The 21,072-nt window shown below is 38.2% G+C and overlaps 1 long non-coding RNA gene across 1 annotated transcript in view; it reads left to right on the forward strand.

Moving 5' to 3' along the window:
- The first annotated feature begins 335 nt into the window (after positions 1–335).
- Positions 336–21,072, forward strand: part of LOC142520982 (uncharacterized) — a 43,588-nt gene continuing 22,851 nt past the window's right edge. The window contains exons 1-2 of the long non-coding RNA XR_012814044.1: positions 336–431; positions 833–887. This is a non-coding gene — a long non-coding RNA (uncharacterized LOC142520982). The remainder of the gene's footprint in view (positions 432–832; positions 888–21,072) is intronic.

Here is a 21,072-nt window from a genome sequence, read left to right on the forward strand (position 1 = left end):
AAATAAGTTGAAAAATAATGAATTAATTTTAAGGGCAAAATGGTAATTTGTGACCTATCTTAGTCATATGAAGTCCAAATGATTTGAGATTTGGATATATCGTAGAAAACTCAAAGATATAGAAGTTTCATGTTTTGAGTTTTGGAAAATTTGATCGTTTGACTAGTCTAAAGAGATATACCGGCGTTAAAATTTTAAATATTATATATTATATTATATTATATTAATTTATAATATTAAAAATTTAAAAAAAATTAAAACTTGAGGCGGTGGAAATTCAATTCCACCAACCTCAGTAGTTTTCGACAGAGAGAGAGAAAGGTGCGGAGAGTGATTTCGATTTTTTCTTTCTGTCGTGCGACTTATCGGTTTATCCAATCGACGAAGCGACTTCAGTTCTGGGATCGTTGACACGAGGTCTTCGATTTGAGGTATAAATTTTATATTTTTGGTGATGTTTGAAATTCGTCGATTTTTGGAATAAATCCGATAAATTGTTAAATCATACAGAAATTGAAGATTGTTGAATAGTATATGATTTTAACGAAGAAAAGATGATTATAATGATGTTATTTTGAATTATTCCTAATTTATTATAATTAGGGAATTTTAATAGTTGGATTGAGATTGAAGAATTATTTGTCAGTTATTATTAATTCTGATAAATATATGTAGTAGAATAAACGACAAGAAACTCGTATTCGAAGTCGGAATTGAATTATATTATGATTTGGATTTGATATGAATTTTTGAAGTTTCAACTGATATTTGAAACTCATATTAATGATTTTGGATTATGTTATTGAATAGAATGAGTATGTTATTGATGTAGATAAAGTATTATACCGTTATCTTCAGGCTACATTAACTGGGAACGAAGAATTGAGGTATGTTGCGACCGGGTAACATACGACAGGTATCTGTATTATATGATATATGTTGGATTAATTTGACTGATTTGATTGAGAATATGTGTCTATATGCCTTATTTGTTGAGTTTATGTGTCATACATGACATTGAGATTTGAATATCGATGTATAAAATAAATGTTTTGTTAACACACATCGTTTGATGCATACATCGATACATGACATGCACGTTGAGCTATGATCCTTGGATACCCTGATATGATTTGATTGGATTCTGGGGTTTGTGAACACAATGCTATGTTTGGTATTACATGACCCTTAAAACATAGACATTTGTGGCCCCGACGATTGATATGAGATTTGGGATTTGATGGCGCTTTGTCGACGCTATCATACGAGTATCCCTTATTGAGGCCGGTGTGCCAGCTCGAGCATTGATTTGATAGCGATTCGTTTGATTCTGACATGTGCTCAATGGATGGGCATTTGACCTGATACCTCCACGACATACATACATTGCATACCATATATCATTGTTTAGATACTTGTGGTATATATGATGGTTGTTCCATACGGAGCTTTGCTCACCCCCAAGGGGGGCTGTGGTTGTCTTTGTGTGTGGACAATGGCATGTACTCCAGGATATCAGGAGACCGGAGAGGGTACTTCTGGAGGGAGTCACAGTTTGAGTTGAGGTTTATATTTTGTTCCCAGTATATATGTATATGTATCTATATACTGGGGCATGTCCCGAGGATATATAAGTTGTTTGTATATGATTGGTTTTGATTTCGTGTGGGCATGTTTATGATGTGAGATTAAATACTATTTTTAGTATTCAAATGAAATATTTTGGGCTCATTGTAAAGAAATTTTAAACTCGTTTTCCGCTGTAATTAATTAGCCCTAATCAGATTGTGTTGTAATAACGATTAGGAGCTAAGGGCCCCACAATATAGGTATATGTGTTTATATACCGGGACATGTCCCAAGGATATGAGTTGTTTGTATATGATTGGTTTTGATTACGTGTGGGCATGTTTATGATGTGTGATTAAATACTATTTTTAGTATTTAAATTATAGAAGAAATATTTTGGGCTCATTGTAAATAAAATTTGAACTCGTTTTCCGCTATAATTAGTTAACCCTAATCAAAGTGTATTGTAATAACGATTAGGAGCTAAGGGCCCCACAGCTATGATCCTTGGAAACCTTGATATGATTGGATTTGATTCTGGGGTTTGTGAACACAATGCTATGTTTGGCATTATGTGGCCCTTAAAGCATAGTCTTTAGTGTCCCCGCTGATTGATTGAGATTTTGGATTTGATTGCGCTTTGTCGACGTTATCATACGAGTATCCCTGATTGAGGCCGGTGTGCCAGCTCGAGCATTGATTTGATAGCGATTCGATTGATTCCGATATATGCTCAGTGGAAGAACATTTGACCTGATACCTCCACGACATACATGCATTGCATATCATATATCATTGTTTAGATATTTGTGGTATATATTGTGGTTGTTTCAGACTTAGCTTTGCTCACCACAGAGGGGGCTGTTGTTGCCTTTGTGTGTGGACAATGACAGGTACTCCAGGATATCAGGAGACTGGAGAGGGTACTTCTGTAGGGAGTCACAGTTTGAGCTGAGGTTTTATGTTTTGTTTTCCAGTATATATAAATATATATATATGTGTGTGTGTGCATCTATATAGCGGGACATGTCCCGAGGATATGAGTTTATTTGTATTTAGTTGGTTTTGATTATGTGTAAGCATATTTTATGATGTGAGATGAAATACTATTTTTAGTATTCAAATAATATATTTTGGGCTCATTGTAAAGAAAATTTAAACTCGTTTTCTGCTGTAATTAATTAACCCTAATCAAATTACATTGTAATAACGATTAGGAGTTAAGGGCCCCACACAGTGTAATATTAGAGCATAGCTGGAAATGCTCAATTGAGTCTTGTGTACACGTAATAGGCACAAATGAACTGTGCGTATGTGTTTGATTTAATTGTATAACTTGCTCCTACTTTATTTAGTTTGAGTAAGTTGTTGATGAGATTGATGATATGAGATGATGATGTGTAATTGATATTTATTTCTGATATTCATCTTCTGTTTTGTAGATGGATCCCACGAATGAAATTGCGAGTAGTAATACTGAGAGAATTGTTGGACAATTCGAAGGAATGCCCATGGATCTGGTGATGGCTTGATTCCAGGATTTCAAACCACCGAGGTTCTTTGGCACCGAGAGTGCAGAAAGAGCAGAGGCTTGGTTGAAGGATATCGAGCACTTGTTTAATATTGCTGAATATTTTGAGGCTCGGCGAATGAAACTTGCTCTTTATCAGTTAAAGAACCGAGCAAAATCTTGGTGGGAAGCCGCTGAGATTGGACTGAAAGAAGCCGGGATTGAAGTCATATGGGATGTCTTCAAGGCCCAGTTTTTGGAGCAGTATTCCCCTCCTTCGTATTATACTGATCAGGAGAATGAATTTAATAGTCTGCAGCACTGAACGATGACTGTTGCAGAATATGCATCAAAATTTTCTACTCTGTTGAAGTATGCACCTCACGTAGCGGCAGATGCAAATGCAAAATATAACAGGTTTGTGAATGGATTACATCCTGCTATATATACTTTTGTCATTTCAGGATTGCCTACGAGCAACGCGTAGGCAGTTGAACGAGCCAAGACAGCCAAAGCTGGACTAAGGCGAGGAGGTCCTCGGTATGCTCCTCCACCTCCAGTGACAGCTCAGCAGCCTACCTTGCATCCGAGAGGTAGGAAATTTAAGAAGACTGATTCTGCTGCTTCTTCATCTTCTTCGAGTTCCAGTGGATCCCAGAGAGGGAGTCCCGTGATTGCTCCTTATTGTGGCCATTGTGGAGTCAAACATACTATCGAGCAGCGTCGAGATATGTTTGGTACTTGTTATCATTGTGGACAAGAAGGTCATTTCTCTCGAGTATGTTCGAATAGGGGTACGACTTCTTCCCAACCCCAGCCAGGATTTCGAGGTGGCCCCAGTATGATGAGACCTGTTGTTCTTGTTTCCTCTTTCCATCAGTCGAATGTTAAAGAACTCATGACTGCACGCTTGTGAGAGGGGACTTCGGTCCATGAGCATGGTGTTAGGATGATTGGGCTTATCGAGAAATTCTTGGGACTCGACGTGGTTATTCCTAGTGAGCTCTCGACTGTTATTATCTTGCTGTCATTGTCTGCCTTGTTAAATGGATTTGTAGTTAACTTTAAGATGAACAAGCTTGAGGCCATCCTTGAAGAGTTGGTCAATATGCTTATCAATTATGAGGCCACAATTAAAAAGGAAAAGCCTATTTTACTAGTGGGTTCTTCGTCCAGTACAAAAAAGGGAGCCCCAAATAAAGGCAAGAAGCGTTATGCCCCTCTGAAGAAGAACAAGCCCAACAAGAAACCATACAAGAAACCAAATCCACGGCCCAAAAAGCCTGACAAGTCAGAACAAGTCTGTTTCCACTGCAACAAACCTGGACATTGGAGGCGTAATTGCGAGGAGTATCTTGCCCAGAAGCGTTCTAGCCATGGTATGTTTTATATTGAAGTTAATGTTTCTATTAATTCTTCTTCTTGGGTATTGGATACAGGGTGTGGTTCTCATCTATGCAATAATTTGCAGGTGATGGGAAGAAGCAAGAGGCTTAGAGATAGTGAGACCTTTCTAAGACTAGGAAATGGAGCAAGAGTTGCTGCCACAGCCATTGGCTGAATTGGTTAAAGACATTATTTCTATTTCTATGCTTGATAGGGATGGTTAATCTTGTGTTCTTGCTAAAGGTGTTTGCAATTTATATAAGAATGAATGTTTGATTGGAATTTGAGAATTAACAAATGATCTCTATAACTTAAAATTAAAGGATATTCCGTTAAACAATTTCCAAGCGCATACGAAAATAACAACAAACAAAAGAAAAATAGAATATCCAAATCCCGCACAAATATGGCACGCTAGACTAGGTCATATTTCCCAAAGAAGGATGCACAAGCTAGTGGGAGAAGGCATGTTTGGCTTGTCAAACATAAATTCTCTACCTACTTGTGAGTCATGTCTAAAAGAAAAGATGACTAAGACACCATTCAATGGAAACGTGGAACGAGCACATGGTCTACTGGATTTCATCTACACGGACGTTTGTGACCCGCTAAGTGTTAGCACAAAATTTGGGCATTCCTACTTCATTACCTTTACTGATGACCATTCGAGATATGTGTACGTTTATTTGATGAAACACAAATATGAAGCATTTGAAAAGTTCAAAGAATTCTGATCTGAAGTAGAAAACCAGCTAGAGAGAAGTATTAAGGCACTTCGATCTGTTCGATGTGCAAAATACTTGAGTGCTGAATTTTTGGGTTATCTAAAAGAGAATGAGATTCTCTCACAGTGAACTCCACCAGCAACACCACAATTGAATGGTGTTTTTGAACGTCGAAATCGAACCTTGATGGACATGGTTCGATCTATGATGACATTCACTGAATTGCCTACGTCGTTTTGGGGCTTTGCGCTTGAAATTGCGGCAATGTTGTTGAATAATGTCCATACTAAAGCAGTGGATAAAACAGCTTATGAGATATGGATGGGAAAAACTCTCAAATATTCTTAAATGAGAATATGTAGATGTCTTGCTTACGTGAAGAAGACAGCGGGAGACAAATTGGATAGTAGATCCACTTTGTGCTACTTTGTAGGATATCCAAAGAATTCTGTTGGATATTATTTCTATCATCCCGATGAAAATAAATTGTTTGTTTCATGAAATGCCACTTTTTTTGAAAAGGAATTTAATTAGATAGAAAAGGCAAGATGATAGAATTTGAAGATATTCAAAATACTCACTCAACTATAGAAGTTGAACCAATTTTCCAACAACCAGTAGTTGAAGTACAAGATCCTAGAAGGTCTGATAGGGTTATTAGACCACCTGCAAGATATACGCTTCTTCATGAACAAAGTCGTGATGAGCATTGTGTTGGATGTGATCCAATGAATTTCAAAGAAGCAATATCTGATACTGATTCAATGGCTTGAAGCCATGCAGTCTGAAATGGACTCTACGTATTCAAACCAAGTCTGGACATTGGTGGATCCACCTAAGGGAATTGTTCCCATAGGAAGCAAATGGATCTACAAAAAAAAGCTTGGGGGGATGGGAAGGTAGTGACCTTCAAAGCAAGGCTGGTTGCCAAAGGTCATACTCAAAGGCAAGGAATTGACTATGAGGAAACTTTTTCACCAGTTGCTAAATTTAAGTCAATTATAATACTACTAACCATAGCAGCATGGTATGACTATGAGATATGACAAATAGATGTAAAGACTGCATTCCTCAATGGAGACATCAAAGAAGAAATTTATATGTCTTAATATGAAGGATACACGTTAGAAGGAAGTGAGCATAAGGTATGCAAACTTCAAAGATCGATATATGGTTTCAAGCAGGCGTCAAGGAGTTGGAAACTCAGATTTGATAGCACTATCAAAGAGTTTAGTTTTGCTAAGAATCCTGAGGAACCATGCGTGTACAAGAAAGTTAGTAGGAGTGCAGTGACATTCCTTGTGGGGACCCGGACGCTAATTCATGTCTTAATCATTATTAATATCAAAAATAACAATTAAGAAAAGTGGGACTAAAATTTTTTTCTTTTTAAAATATTAATGCGGAAACGTAATGTAATCTATTTAATATACATATCAGTATAAAAGTACAAATCATGTACTAAAAGTTTCTATCTCAACTAGGTTCAACATCTATACATCAAGTGCTGAATCCTATTCTGCTTCTGGGCCCGGATCTCCACGCTAACTAACATCTCTCAACATCTTCCTGATCCTGATCCTGTTCCACCTGTTGTCATGCACACATACAAACAAGACAACAGCCGGATAACTCCGGTGAGAATTACATTCCCAGTATAAATCATGCATACATGCATTTCATATAAACAGATATAACAGCATGAAACAGATATTCATAACATGTATCAAAATCAGAACATGAATCAATATAAACTCCGAATCACACTCTGTGATTCTTAGACTCTGACTCGACTCATCCTAATCTAGGGATCCCAATCTGAATAAAAACGTAACAATCTCTCACCTACTCCCTCGGTTGTGGTGACGGTACGTTCTTATTACGGACTTTGGTCCTAGCTATACTGAATATCGAAAATATAAGTCGCTCTTCTTCTAAGTCACATCAATATGACCAAACGTCCGGTGTCTTGGCGGTTCTGTCCAAGACTAGGCACATCCGCCCTGGCATATCTTGTCGAACCTCTGTGACAATGTGCAATGGCCCAGTGACGATTCTTTCACTATTTGGTACCTCTGTCACGAGATCAATAGTCTACGACTAGGCGATCCGCCTATGACTCAAGACATAACTCAATAGATCAAAGATATCAATCACATCAATTGAAAATATCAGTGCAATAAAGTAAAGTATGTGATTTTGGGAAACTCAAGTCAAATCTAACTCGAGTTGTGCAATCCCGCATCAACATCAATTTATACCTTTCTCTTCTCGGTCTGACGAAGTCGAAGTCGAAGTCTCGAAGTCAAACCTGTCCATATCAAATCTGAAATGACAATATCGCATAGGCACAATATCAATATGCAACTCGATTCAAAACCTGTTCTGATCAATACTCAAATCAAACATAATCTGATCCATATCAACGATATCATGATACAATCTCAATCAATACTGAATCTGATCACAATCAATCTACAGATGTTTCGATGGCATAATAATACAGTCTTGATCGCCCCGTCAATCTCAATATCATAGAAATAATACCATAACTCCTAATCATCACAAATGTGTTCCATAATCTCAAAATCCATATAACTCAACTCAAGACATGCTGGAATTTGAACAAAATTCGCATATCATATCCGTTCTTCGATCCGGTTACGAATATAGGTATCTTGTAATCTAAAGAACATAATTTAGAGTTCAAATTATACTTCCTCCCATATATCAATTTCGAAACATGCTGAAATGGAGTAAAACTTACATCCTTTAGTAGCTAGTAACAAGAGGAGCAAGAATCCCAACTCGGATCGCTAATCAGACGGTTAGATTCTTCACAATCAAATGTCTAAGTTGGAATGAAGTTTGGAGGAATTTCTGAATTTGCTCTCGGTCCTTGGCTGCTGAAATGAAGGAGATGAAGACAATTCATATATATATCTTGCATGGTGAAGACACATGTTTCATTCTTTATTCTGCACGTCACACCGCGGGTGCGGTCACTCTGCACCGCGGGTGCTCTGAGCGTACTGGATCACTTCCATAATTTTAGAAGGCACGACCGCGGTTGCGGTGCATTTTTGACCGCTGGTGCGGTGACTATACTGTACCAACACCGCGGGTGCGGTCACTTTTATGGCGCGGGTGCACTGACTCTACTGTAACACCTCCAAAATTTCAGAAGAACCACCACGGGTGCGCTGGTTCTTTTACCGCGGGTGCGGTGGTCTTTCTACTCCAACACTATACTTTGCAACTAAACTCAAATTGCAACGTCGCTTCTCCGTGTCTATTCTTCCATTCCCTTATTCATAATACATAGTAACTCAAATGTATTACACTAAAATCTTAGGCGTTACATTTCTCCCCCTCTTAGATATGAGTTCGTCCTCGAACTCGCATGCAATCAATCAAAGCAAGTAAAAGAAGCAATATAATCAAAAGCTGAATAAATACTCACATCATGGAAATAACTCTGGATATCTCTGTCTCATTTCTGATTCTGTCTCCCAAGTTGCTTCTTCAGTGCCATGACGACTCCACTGGACTTTCACTAGCGGAATGATCTTCGTTCTGACCTGTTTTTCTTTCCAATCAAGAATCTGAATTGGCTGTTCAATATAACTCAAAGTGTCGTCAAGCTCGGCTTCATCAAGCTGAATGACATGAGAAACATCAGGCATATATCTACGCAACATCGATAGATGAAATACATCATGTATCCCAGATAGAGAAGGAGGAAGAGCAAGTCGATATGCACGATCACCAATTTTCTCAAGAATCTCGTACGGACCAATGTATATAGAAGACAATTTCCCACGTTTGCCAAATCTGACCATACCTCGGAATGGAGAGATCTTCAAAATTATTCTGTCTCTCTGTTCGAACACTAACGGTCGACGACGTACATTCGCGTACTTGGCTTGCCAATCCTGTGTTGTCTTCATTCTTTTCTGGATCAGTTTAACTTTCTCAGTCATTTCTCGGATCATATCAGGTCCAAGTTCTGGTACTTTAGATATATCATCCCAATACAGAGGAGATCTGCTCATTCTGATCAACTTTCTGAACTGTTTCAACTCTCAACATCAGCTCTGATTCGGCTTGTACGGTATTGAGTCTCAACTGTATACAATCTGTATCAAATACTGCTGCAGAAAATAATCATTCTCAAGCAATTCAGAATAAAAATCAGATACAGTAGCCTGCTAACTCATGCAACTACAAATTTCTGACACTGATGTCGAGCTCAGTCAACTAATCACGGCTTCACTGTACTAGAATCAACAGATATATCATCTTCAGATATAACAAACCCTGAGTACAATCTGTCGCAATCAAGATGCACATTTCAACAGTTTCTGTATCCTACTTTCCAGTTTCCAGAATATTCAATACAACACTCAGATATTCAACAAAATCAGTCATAATCTTCGAATATTCCAGAATATCATAGATCAACTAATCAGAGAATCATCAAAATATTCTGAACACAGAGTTTATCAACTCACAACCATAGCTGATACATTCCGAAAGAGAAATACTCAATCAGATGTAACTCTCGGTTAATAAATCTGTTATCTGATTTTTTTTTAAATCCCTCAATTCAATCAGTATCATTCAGTACGGTGTTTTAAAATAAAACAGTACCTGGTATCAAATCAAGGCTGAAATCAATCTCCCTGGCTGGAATCAAACTCGGAATCTCATCTGGGGAAAATCATCAGTAACTCTCATGTCACTGGCAAATCAGCCAATGATAGACTCGATTTCAGTAATCAACTGAATAGACAAGGAATCTCTCCGCTCCTTTCTATAACACTCGAGTCCTCAATATCACCCCTATCCAAGGAATCCTAACGTCCCGAGAATTTGAAGGGTCACGTAAACCACATGCATGCAAGTTATTAAATTTCTTTGGTATTTTATTAAATTGTTTTAAAGCATTAAATGCTTGTTTATTTCATTAAATTGTGTTTAATTATTTTTATGCATTTTATGCATAAATATTGCATGGTAGAATTTATTTCATGAAATTTTAAAGGTTCATGCATTAAAGATTTTTAAGTTTCATTTCGCGTTCAAACGAGGATCGGAGACCGGAGAATTTTCAGGAAAATTATTTTAATTACATGATTCATTTTTATTAATTAATATAAGTGTTTTTAAGAGTATTTTTCAAAAATGGGATTTTTGGGTAATTTTTACCCGCATGATTTTATTTTATCCGGTACGCAAATTTTATCGTATCGATGGACTTTTTCAGGGTTCGGCTATCATTTTCAAAAACTTTTCAACACGAAATATTTTTCAGGAGTATGTTTGGATTTAATGGGCCAACTTTTAAGCTTATTGGGCTTAAAACTCTTCTTACTTATTTTTCATTTAAAATTTGGAGCCCATTAACTAAATTATTCCTATATAATAAATTCCTTAACCAAACCCCAACCCTACCACCCTCACACCAACCGACACCCCCATTTTCAGAAATTTTATTCTCGGTTTCAGCATTCTCCAGCTGAGGAAGCTTTGGTTTGATCTTGTTCTTGCGAAAGGAATTCATCCGGGTCTCCCTCGTCTCGTTTTTGTTCTTCAAACATCATCAGGCACGCTTTGCACTATTTTTTTTGCATCATACCCGTGGTATATACTGTTGATGTTGTTCATGCATAAAATGTTTCGATCTAAGCATTTCCATGAATGATCTTTTCGTTTTTATGTGTGTATCGTTTCTATGAGTGTGGCTCATGTTTTTTTCTGAATATATGTGCAAGGGGCTGCTGTGTGGGGTTGTCAAGGACAGGAATACATCGAGAGTGAGAGCTGTAGGTGCAGGAGTGGGAATTTGAGCGAGTTTTGTCCTAAGCCGTGGAGGCTGTGTAGATCGGGACTTGGTGTAGTGGTTCGATCCTTTGCTTCTGGTACACCAGCCGTGCAAAGGCCATCTCCAGCCCTGGACCAGACCCTAGTGGATCTGAGTCAGGGTCTGGAATGGCTCGAGCCATGCTGGAAACAAGAGAATGGGTGATCGGGCGAGAGAAAGGAGAGTGAGTCTCGGTAAGGAACTTGTTGCGGATCCGGGTTCCTAGCGATTAAGGGTGTGCATGGGGTGCATGGCCTGGTTCAGGGACGTTCCTGGGTGTCTGGTCTAAGTCCACAGTACGTGGGTTTATTGCTGGAACGACAGGGTAGCTTGAGGTGTGAGTTTTTTAGAGATATGTGCACATGAGGGGGGTAATGGGATAGGACCGAGAGTGGATTTTAGATTCTGGAAATTTACAGCCGTGGGGTAGCAGCTTAATGAAATTGTTTAGGGCCTATCAAGTGGTTTTTATAATATGGTAAAAGTTGGGAAAGATTTGGATAAATGTTGAATCGAATCGGGTTAAAAACGGAACCTCAGTCTAAGTTTTCAAACAATTCGGTTAAGTTATGATATGGGCTCGAGTTTACGTATAGGAATGATTATAAATATGTTTTGGGATGTTTTAAGGAGTTTGGTATGTTTCGGATCAAAATAATAAGTTTTAGATTTATCCGGGATTTAGTCGCCGCATGAAACATTAATTAAAGAATTAAATTGAAACGCTTAGATTTAAGATTAATAAAATTATGGAAAATTTTATTTAAGTTCAAATAATTATTAGAAGTCTAAGTTTTTAATTTGGAAATTTTATGATAAGGTTTGGTTTAATTCGGGATTAAAACGTATTAATATGTTATAGTTAAAGATTAATTTTTAAGTCATCGATTTAAGCCAAATAAAAATATGGGAAAGTTTATGTAGGCTTAAATAATTATTTGGGACAAGTTAGAGTCAATGGAATTGAGAAAATGTCAAAGACGTGAAATTTTACGTCTAGGAAGAAAACGATAATTTTTGGCTTTACAGGGGAAAAATGGTCATTTTGCATCCGGGGTGAGATGTTGGTCCTGGCAGCACCCTGAGCACATTTTATCATGTTTTAAATTTTTATGCATCATGTTTACGATTTTTACGCAATTATAATAAATACGGTGCATGCTTGGTTTAAAGGAAAAATTACGTATATGCATTATTTTATTAAGTGATGAATATGATGACACGTTTTAAAGGAAGTGATTTAGTTGTGACTAATACGATGACATGATGATATGATTGGAGATATCGTGAGGGAAAAGGCCCCAGAGGGAGCCCGTTTACGGGAGAAGGCCCCAGAGGGAGCCCGACGATCGTATTTCCATTGACATGATATGAGATATGATGAGCTGAGGCCCGGGCTCAGTGGACGGGTAATACTGTCGCTGATGTCTCTCGCCGTCGGGTACCACGGTTACATGTAGATGGATCCATCGATAGAGCTGATACGAATGTCACAGCTAATGAACTGAATTCAATTAAAAAGAAAATGTATACGTATATTTTGACATGAGATGACATGCTTTAATACGATATGATTTTACACGACACGTTTACGAACATGATAACAAGAGATGACATGTTTTGACACGTATATGATGATATGAGATGACATGATTTGACACGACTTGATTTTATACGACATGTTATATTCATGTTTTTAAAGTTCATGAAAGATATGTTTACGTATATGATGATATGAGATTACATGCTTTGACACGACATGATTTTACACGAGACTTTGATGTTCATACTTTTAAAGTTCATGAAAGATATGTTTACGTATATGATGATATGAGATGACATGCTTTGACATGACATGATTTTACACAACACGTTTACATTATGCTTTTAAGTTCATGAAAGATATGTTGAGTATGATATTTTTCACTTCTGTGTGCTAGGTATATGTACTTGTTATTAACGGTGCAGGTGTGTTGAGTCTTTAGACTCTCTAGGCGTGTGTGATGCAGGTGAGCTTAATGATGAGGAGACTGGAGGTGCCGAACTCTGAGTAGGCAGACCTAGTAAGGTGACACGACCCGAGGACCACATGTTTTTCCGCATTACAATTTATGAGATTGAGAGGAGATGAATATTTTCATACGTTGATGATTTTAAGAATTTTACACGTTTATTTTTACGTATAATTTTAGACGAGTTGGGTTATTTTAAACTACGCTATTTTTACTGAAAAATATTTAAGATCATTTTTGTACATGTTATATTTTTCTATTACGATTTTTACTCTTTTACGTTTACGTTTGATGTTGGTCATTTTAAACTGTGATATTTTTATGGTAAAATAAAGACAATTATTTTAAATGTTATTTCGAAAATGCGAGCTTTTATTTAAAAAAAATGTCCAGTAGAATTTTAAAAATGAGCGAGACGTTTCAAAAATTCTTACCGTAAAATTTCCATTTATCAGCCATATCCGGTCTGAATTCCACAATCTGTTGGAAATAATCAACGGTAATTCTGTACTTGGTCAACATATTAGTCCCAGTAATGTAATCCCATTCAGATAACTCAAGTACCATATCATCTAACTCAATCTCATATATGTCATACAGTAGCATACCATGTCTAACAGATATCACTAATACAAAACCTCTCTCAAACATAAAAGAGATCGATACTACAGCATATAATAACTCCATATTCAAAGCATAGATCAATGCAATTCATTCAAGAATAATCGTATGGAATGCATTAGTATCCTCAATACATATGCAAAATAACCATACAATAAATAAGTACCTGCCACTACCTCGTCAGGTATGTCCTTGCCTTGGTTGTGATTGAGAAGTCGTCGGTGGTTGAGAAGAGTGAACAACCGGTGATTGTCTATGCAAAGGCCCTAGAACTCCTTGCTTGAAAAAAATTTGCGAAAAATTAAAAATTTTCTTTTTAAAAATAAATGGAGTGCCTCATTCATAAAATCAACTGATAACTCAAGTTCAATGTTTAAAATATAGCAGCGGAAGAAAATAAAGTTTGCCGAAAATAACAATTTAAAAATATTCAACAGCTGATAAAATGTCTGAGCATAAAAAGTGGCAAGTGCTGAAACTGAGGTCCTCGGGTGCCATTACTGCCGACCCAAGCTGGCTCACTGGTCCCCGCCCTCGGCCCTGGCCTCATCAGTACCTACAACAATCAAGTCTAGTGAGCCTAAAGACTCAGCATACAAATATCGTAGGTAACGAGTAAATACTGAAGTAAAATGTGCATGGGATAAAATATCATGTCATGAGGCATACTGAAAATAACCTGTACTGAGCAATTATAATACGTGCATAACTGAACTGAAATCATAGTAAAAATGTTTGCTCCTTGGAGCCCTGTACTGAAATAACTGGTAAAAATTTTCTGTTGAGATTATGGTCTACGCCTGTGGCCCCTGCACTGAACTGAACTGATCGGTAACTGGCTACCGGGGAGTATCAAACTGAACTGAGCTGGCCGGTCACTGGCGACCGGGTGGTACCAAACTGAACTGATCGGTCACTGGCGACCGTATAAAATAATGCTCCCATAATAGTGAATTGACCACAAGCCATATCGCATAAATCTCAAAAATAAGTATTTTTTATTTTCATGCACGTAATATTATTAATTGGCATAATGAAAAATCCTGTAATTTTACCAACTGGATTGGGTTGGATCGTCCCCAGGCTCGCTGCAACCTAACTGTCATGAAGAATATGCAATAGCTTAAACTTGACCAACTATGCAATTTACGTTTGAAAATGCGACAATTACGTCTACCGACTTCGTATTTAATCATGACTCCGAACCAACCCGAACCAACACTGAACCGACGTATAGTCATGATTAAAATACGTTTAAAATTATGAACTAATGCTCCTAAAATGATGAGGGTCGAAATCTAGGTGAAATGGAGGCCAAAACATGAAACGCTCTTTCGAGAGTCAATTTGGCACATCGCACCGTAAATTCTCGTACGACCTCAAAAATGATCCGAATAACAAACGGTCAAAAACACGACCTTCCCAACTCAAAGGGGCACTGTCCAGTCCAAGGCCATAGGCTAAAAGCCAACCGAGAACTCGAACGAGCCACCGAACCGACACAGCAACTTGCTGTAAAATTCCAGCAACTGTACCATTGCGTAACTTGTGTTGTTTTCGAGACTACCGGCCATTGGAGACGTGAACCACCGACCAGAGACTCTAACCAACATCCCAAGGAGTGATTTGAACCATGGCTAAGGGCCCTAGGCCAGCCACAATCCGCGTCACACCATAACTCAACCGAAACTCCAACCGAGAACCAACGTGCATGCGTGTGTAGTGTTTTGCTTTGATCGATGTCTTGCGTCGTTCCAGTGGCCATTTGATTGACCATGGCACGATCTAGACATCTAAGAGCATGGTATGAACCGTGGCTATGGGCCATAGGCCAACCAAGATCCATACCAAGCAACCCAAAACCGAAATGCATATGCTGAAATTTGAAGGGGCCGAAGGGACATGGGGCTGTTGTGATGTTTTTATTAAACCGATGAGCCATGGACCAAACCACCAAAAGGGCGACTTAGTCACGTCTTAGACATGCTAGGGGAGTGATCTAACCATGGCTATAGGCCCTTGGGGCAGCCAAGATCAGATCCTTCTTCCTTGCCATCAAAACTGAATTTCGAAACTCATAATGGACCAAATGAGAGGTTGCTGTCCATTTCTGAATTTCCAGCAACCAGGGGCTTGAACGAACGGACAAATCTGATCCTAATGCATCCTATTACGTGTATAGATGTTGCCTTGGGAGCCTGGAGTCGAACCATCCACCTGAATATACACAAACAAGCACAACCGTGAAGAGCATCATGAAGGGGCCGAAATCTGCACTTTGTATTTTTCTTAAAATTCTTGATATATTTCGGTTATGCTATAAAATGATGATCATGTAACGTTAAAAATATGATAATAGGACTTGATTGAGGTTTTGAAAGGATCTAGACATGCCTTGGTTATCGTTTGAAATAGAAACGAAAAGAAGAGACGAGACGGCGCGGAGGAGACGGAGTTGCTTGCTTCTCTACCTTTCTTGGCTCTCGATTTTTTCTTGCCTTTCTCCCTAGCTATGGCTCACGATTTTCTAATCTGAATACACTCTAAATTTCGAAAAGGAGAGGGGAGAAATGATGGTTATGAAGGTGAGGAGAAGGGTGCACTATAATAGGATCATATCAAGACTAAGTCTTCTCATTTGAATTTTGAATTCTAGTTTGATATCAAATGATTTGTTGGTGCTTGCTAGGTGTAGTGGCCGATTATTTCCATCCTAATCTAGACTAGGATCATGCTAATTAATTAATAAATGGAGGTTGATAGATAATTGGAATTATTAGCATGCTAAAAGATGGCAAAGAATTGGTCAAGGGTGAGTTGGCAAATGAGTTGATCAAAAATCTAATGGGGGCCGAAATTTTAAAAAAAAAAAGGTAGGGGAGATGTTGATTATCTAGTCAACTAATAATCCTTAAAAGCCTTACTAATCTTTTAATTAATTAGTGAGCTAACCCCTTAATTAAGCAACTTAAATGGGTTTATTTCTTAATCACCTCAAGCAACTTAAATTAAATCCTCACACCTTCTTTTTAACTTAAATGAACTTACTTGCTAGCTAAATTAACTTCTGGAAATATTTCTCAAATCTTAAATTCTATCTCAAAACTCCCACTCCAGTCCGGCCTCAATGAAATAACTGAAATGCTAAAAATCAAACTACTGAACTGAAATAATAAATAATTAACTTCAAAGAAATGCATTTAAAATAATCATGCAATGAAGTCAATTAATTTTTAAAAATCTAGAATTATGCATGGCTTATACGTCTACTGATTTACGGGTTCTACAGTCTATCAGGCGGTACCACTGATCCAAATGGTTCTGCTCCCTGAGATCGTCGAGAAGCTCTCAGTGAACATACTCTAGCAAAATGTCCTGGCTGATGACAGACGTTGCAACTACCAACCACACCTCGGCATTGCTCTGTGGAATGTCTTCCTCCACAAGTTCTGCAGTACTCTCTTGTATAACCTGGGCTAGAACTACTGGAGCTAGATGAACCACTCCCTAGCTTCTTAAACTGTTTCTTGCGAGCTTTCAGGAAATCTTCTTTCCCCTTACTACTACTACCACTATCAAATCGAGACGGTGCTTGCAAGAATTGAGCTGGAGGTTGTTGTTTCTGCGGGTGAACAACATACGATATTCCTCGTTGTTGAATCAAACTGGCCTTAGCTCTCTTTGCCCTGTTCAAGGCGTCGGCAAAATAATGGGGTCGTTCTACATATACCAATGCAGATATTTCAGGATTCAATCCGCTAATGAACTGCTCAACTACAGCTTTATCATTCCCAGCCACATTAGGAGCAAAACGTAATAAAGTAGAGAAGTTTGCCACATATTCTTCAATATTCATCTGGCCCTGTTTCAAGTTGGCAAACTCGGTACTCTTATCTTGTCGGTACGATACTGGAAGAAATCTTTTATGAAACTCAGCTTTAAAGATTTTCCATGTAATCACGGTACCATGCTGTTCCAAGGCTTCCTTGGTTGCGATCCACCAACTCTTTGCGACCTTGTGCAACTGATGCCCAATCAATCTAACTCGGCGTTCATCTGAGTAGTCCAGTGAATCAAACAGCACTTCAATATCAGTCAGCCAACTCTCACAATCCTCAGACGTCTCAGTACCCTTCAGACTCGGCGGTTGAAATGACTGGAATCTCTTCAACATTATTTCCATCGGAGTTTCTGACACATCTATCTGATAAACCGAAGTACCACCGGATTCTGGAATTCTTCGAGGAGGTATATCTGATTACCAAAAGAATTAGTAACCAAATACAATAAACCTGTTTCAGTCCTCCTCTGATCATCTTACTACTGATCAAGAATCGGTTCTGATTAATTCTCAATAATACATATTACCAATAAAATCGAATCATTCAGGTAAACATGTATTATAACGCAGTAAAACATGCTAGCAATCAAAAGCAGGAAAGAAAACTCAATCTACCCCGCTCACTAGTTCCTATCTCAGTCGAAAGGATCTATCGCTCTGATACCACCTGCTGTGGCGACCCGAACGCTAATTCATATCTTAATCATTATTAATATCAAATATAACAATTAAGAAAAGTGGGACTAAATTTTTTTTCTTTTCAAAATATTAATGCGGAAACGTAATGTAATCTATTTAATATACATGTCAGTATAAAAGTACAAATCATGTACTACAAGTTTCTATCTCAACTAGGTTCAACATCTATACATCAAGTGCTGAATCATATTCTGCTTCTGCGCCCGGATCTCCACGCTAACTAACATCTCTCATCCTCTTCCTGATCCTGATCCTGTCCCATTTTTTGTCATGCACACATACAAACAGAACAACAGCCGGATAACTCCGGTGAGAATTACATTCCCAGTATAAATCATGCATACATGCATTTCATATAAACAGATATAACAACATGAAACAGATATTCATAACATGTATTAAAATCAGAACATGAATCAATATAAACTTCGAATCACACTCTGTGATTCTTAGACTCTGACTCGACTCATCCTAATCTAGGGATCCCGATTTGAATAAGAACATAACATTCTCTCACCTACTCCCTCGGTCGTGGTGACGGTACGTTCTTATTAAGGACTTTGGTCCTAGCTATACCGAATATCGGAAATAGAAGTCGCTCTTCTTCTAAGTCACATCAATATGACCAAACATCCGGTGTCTTGGCGGTTCTGTCCAAGACTAGGCACATCCGCCCTGGCATATCTTGTCGAACCTCTGTGACAATGTGCAATGGCCCAGTGACGATTCTTTCACTATTTGGTACCTCTGTCACGAGATCAATAGTCTACGACTAGGCGATCCGCCTATGACTCAAGACATAACTCAATAGATCAAAAATATCAATCACATCAATTGCAAATATCAGTGCAATAAAGTAAAGTATGTGATTTTTGGAAACGCAAGTCAAATCTAACTCGAGTTGTGCAATCCCGCATCAACATCAATTTATACATTTCTCTTCTCGGTCTGACGAAGTCGAAGTCTCGAAATCAAACCTGTCCATATCAAATCTGAAATGACAATATCGCATAGGCACAATATAAATATGCAACTCGATTCAAAACCTGTTCTGATCAATACTCAAATCAAACATAATCTGATCCATATCAACGATATCATAATACAATCTCAATCAATATTGAATCTGATCACAATCAATCTACTGATGTTTCGATGGCATAATAATACAGTCTTGATCGCCCCGTCAATCTCAACATCACAGAAATAATACCATAACTAATAATCATCACAAATATGTTCCATAATCTCAAAATCCATATAACTCAACTCAAGACATGCTGGAATTAGAACAAAATTTTCATATCATATCTGTTCTTCGATCCGGTTACGAATATAGGTATCTCGTAATCCCAAGAACATAATTTAGAGTTCAAATTATACTTCCTCCCATATATCAATTTCGAAACATGCTGAAATGGAGTAAAACTTACATCCTTTAGTAACTTGTAACAAGAGGAGCAAGAATCTCAACTCGGATCGATAATCGGACGGTTAGATTCTTCACAATCAAATGTCTAAGTTGGAATGAAGTTTGGAGGAATTTCTGAATTTGCTCTCGGTCCTTGGCTGCTGAAATGAAGGAGATGAAGACAATTCATATATATATCTTGCATGATGAAGACACATGTTTCATTCTTTATTCTGCACGTCACACCGCGGGTGCGCTGAGCGTACTGGATCACTTCCATAATTTCAGAAGGCACGACCGCGGGTGCGGTGCATGTTTGACCGCGGGTGCGGTGACTCTACTGTACCAACACCGCGGGTGCGGTCACTTTTATGGCGCGGGTGCACTGACTCTACTGTACCACCTCCAAAATTTCAGAAGAACCACCACGGGTGCGCTGGCTTTTTTACCGCGGGTGCGCTTGTCTTTCTACTTAAACACTATACTTTGCAACTAAACTCAAATTGCAACGTCACTTCTCCGTGTGTTCTTTCATTCCCTTATTCATAATACATAGTAACTCAAACGTATTACACTAAAATCTTGGACGTTACATTCCTAGTACTTTATGTTGATGACATCCTACTAATTAGGAATGATGTAGGATTACTGCATTCAACTAAAGTATGGTTAGCAAGTAAATTCTCCATGAAAGACATGGATGAAGCATCTTATGTATTGAGAATACAAACCTATAGAAATAGATCAAAAAGGATGCTAGGATTCACCCAAGCCACTTATATCGATACCATTCTGAAGCGATTCTCTATGGAAGAGTCCAAGAGAGGATACTTACCAATGTGTCATGGTGTTACTCTATCTAAAGCTATGTGTCCCAAAACTGATGAAGAGATAGAGATGATGACACGTATTCCATATGTGTCAGCCATTGGTAGTATCATGTATGGTATGATATCGACACGCCCCGATGTTGCTTGCACTTTGAGTGTTACAAGCAGTTATCAGGCGAACTCTGGTCCAATACATTGGAAGGCCGTGAAGGATATTCTTAAGTACTCGAGAAGGACTAAGAACATGTTCATGGTCTATGAGGGTGGAGAATTGAAATTGGAAGGCTGCACTGATTCTAGCTTCCATGTGACGTAGATGATTCGAAATCGACCTCTGGTTTTGTATTCATGCTTAATGGTGCGGCTGCCTCTTGTAAAAGTCCCAAGCAAGACACCATTGCGGATTCCACCACTAAAGCTGAATACATTGCTACATCTGCTGTAGCCAAAGAGGCAGTTTTGATGAGGAATTTTGTCCAAGAGTTGGGTGTTATTCCTAATAGAGTTGATGCAGTTCCGGTGTACTGCGACAACACTGGTGCCGTTGCGCAAGCAAAGGAACCAAGGTCATATCAGCGATCCAAACATGTACTGAGGAAGTT

The sequence above is a fragment of the Primulina tabacum genome, chromosome 12, assembly GCF_025594145.1.
Source record: "Primulina tabacum isolate GXHZ01 chromosome 12, ASM2559414v2, whole genome shotgun sequence".
Classification (NCBI taxonomy): Eukaryota; Viridiplantae; Streptophyta; class Magnoliopsida; order Lamiales; family Gesneriaceae; genus Primulina; species Primulina tabacum.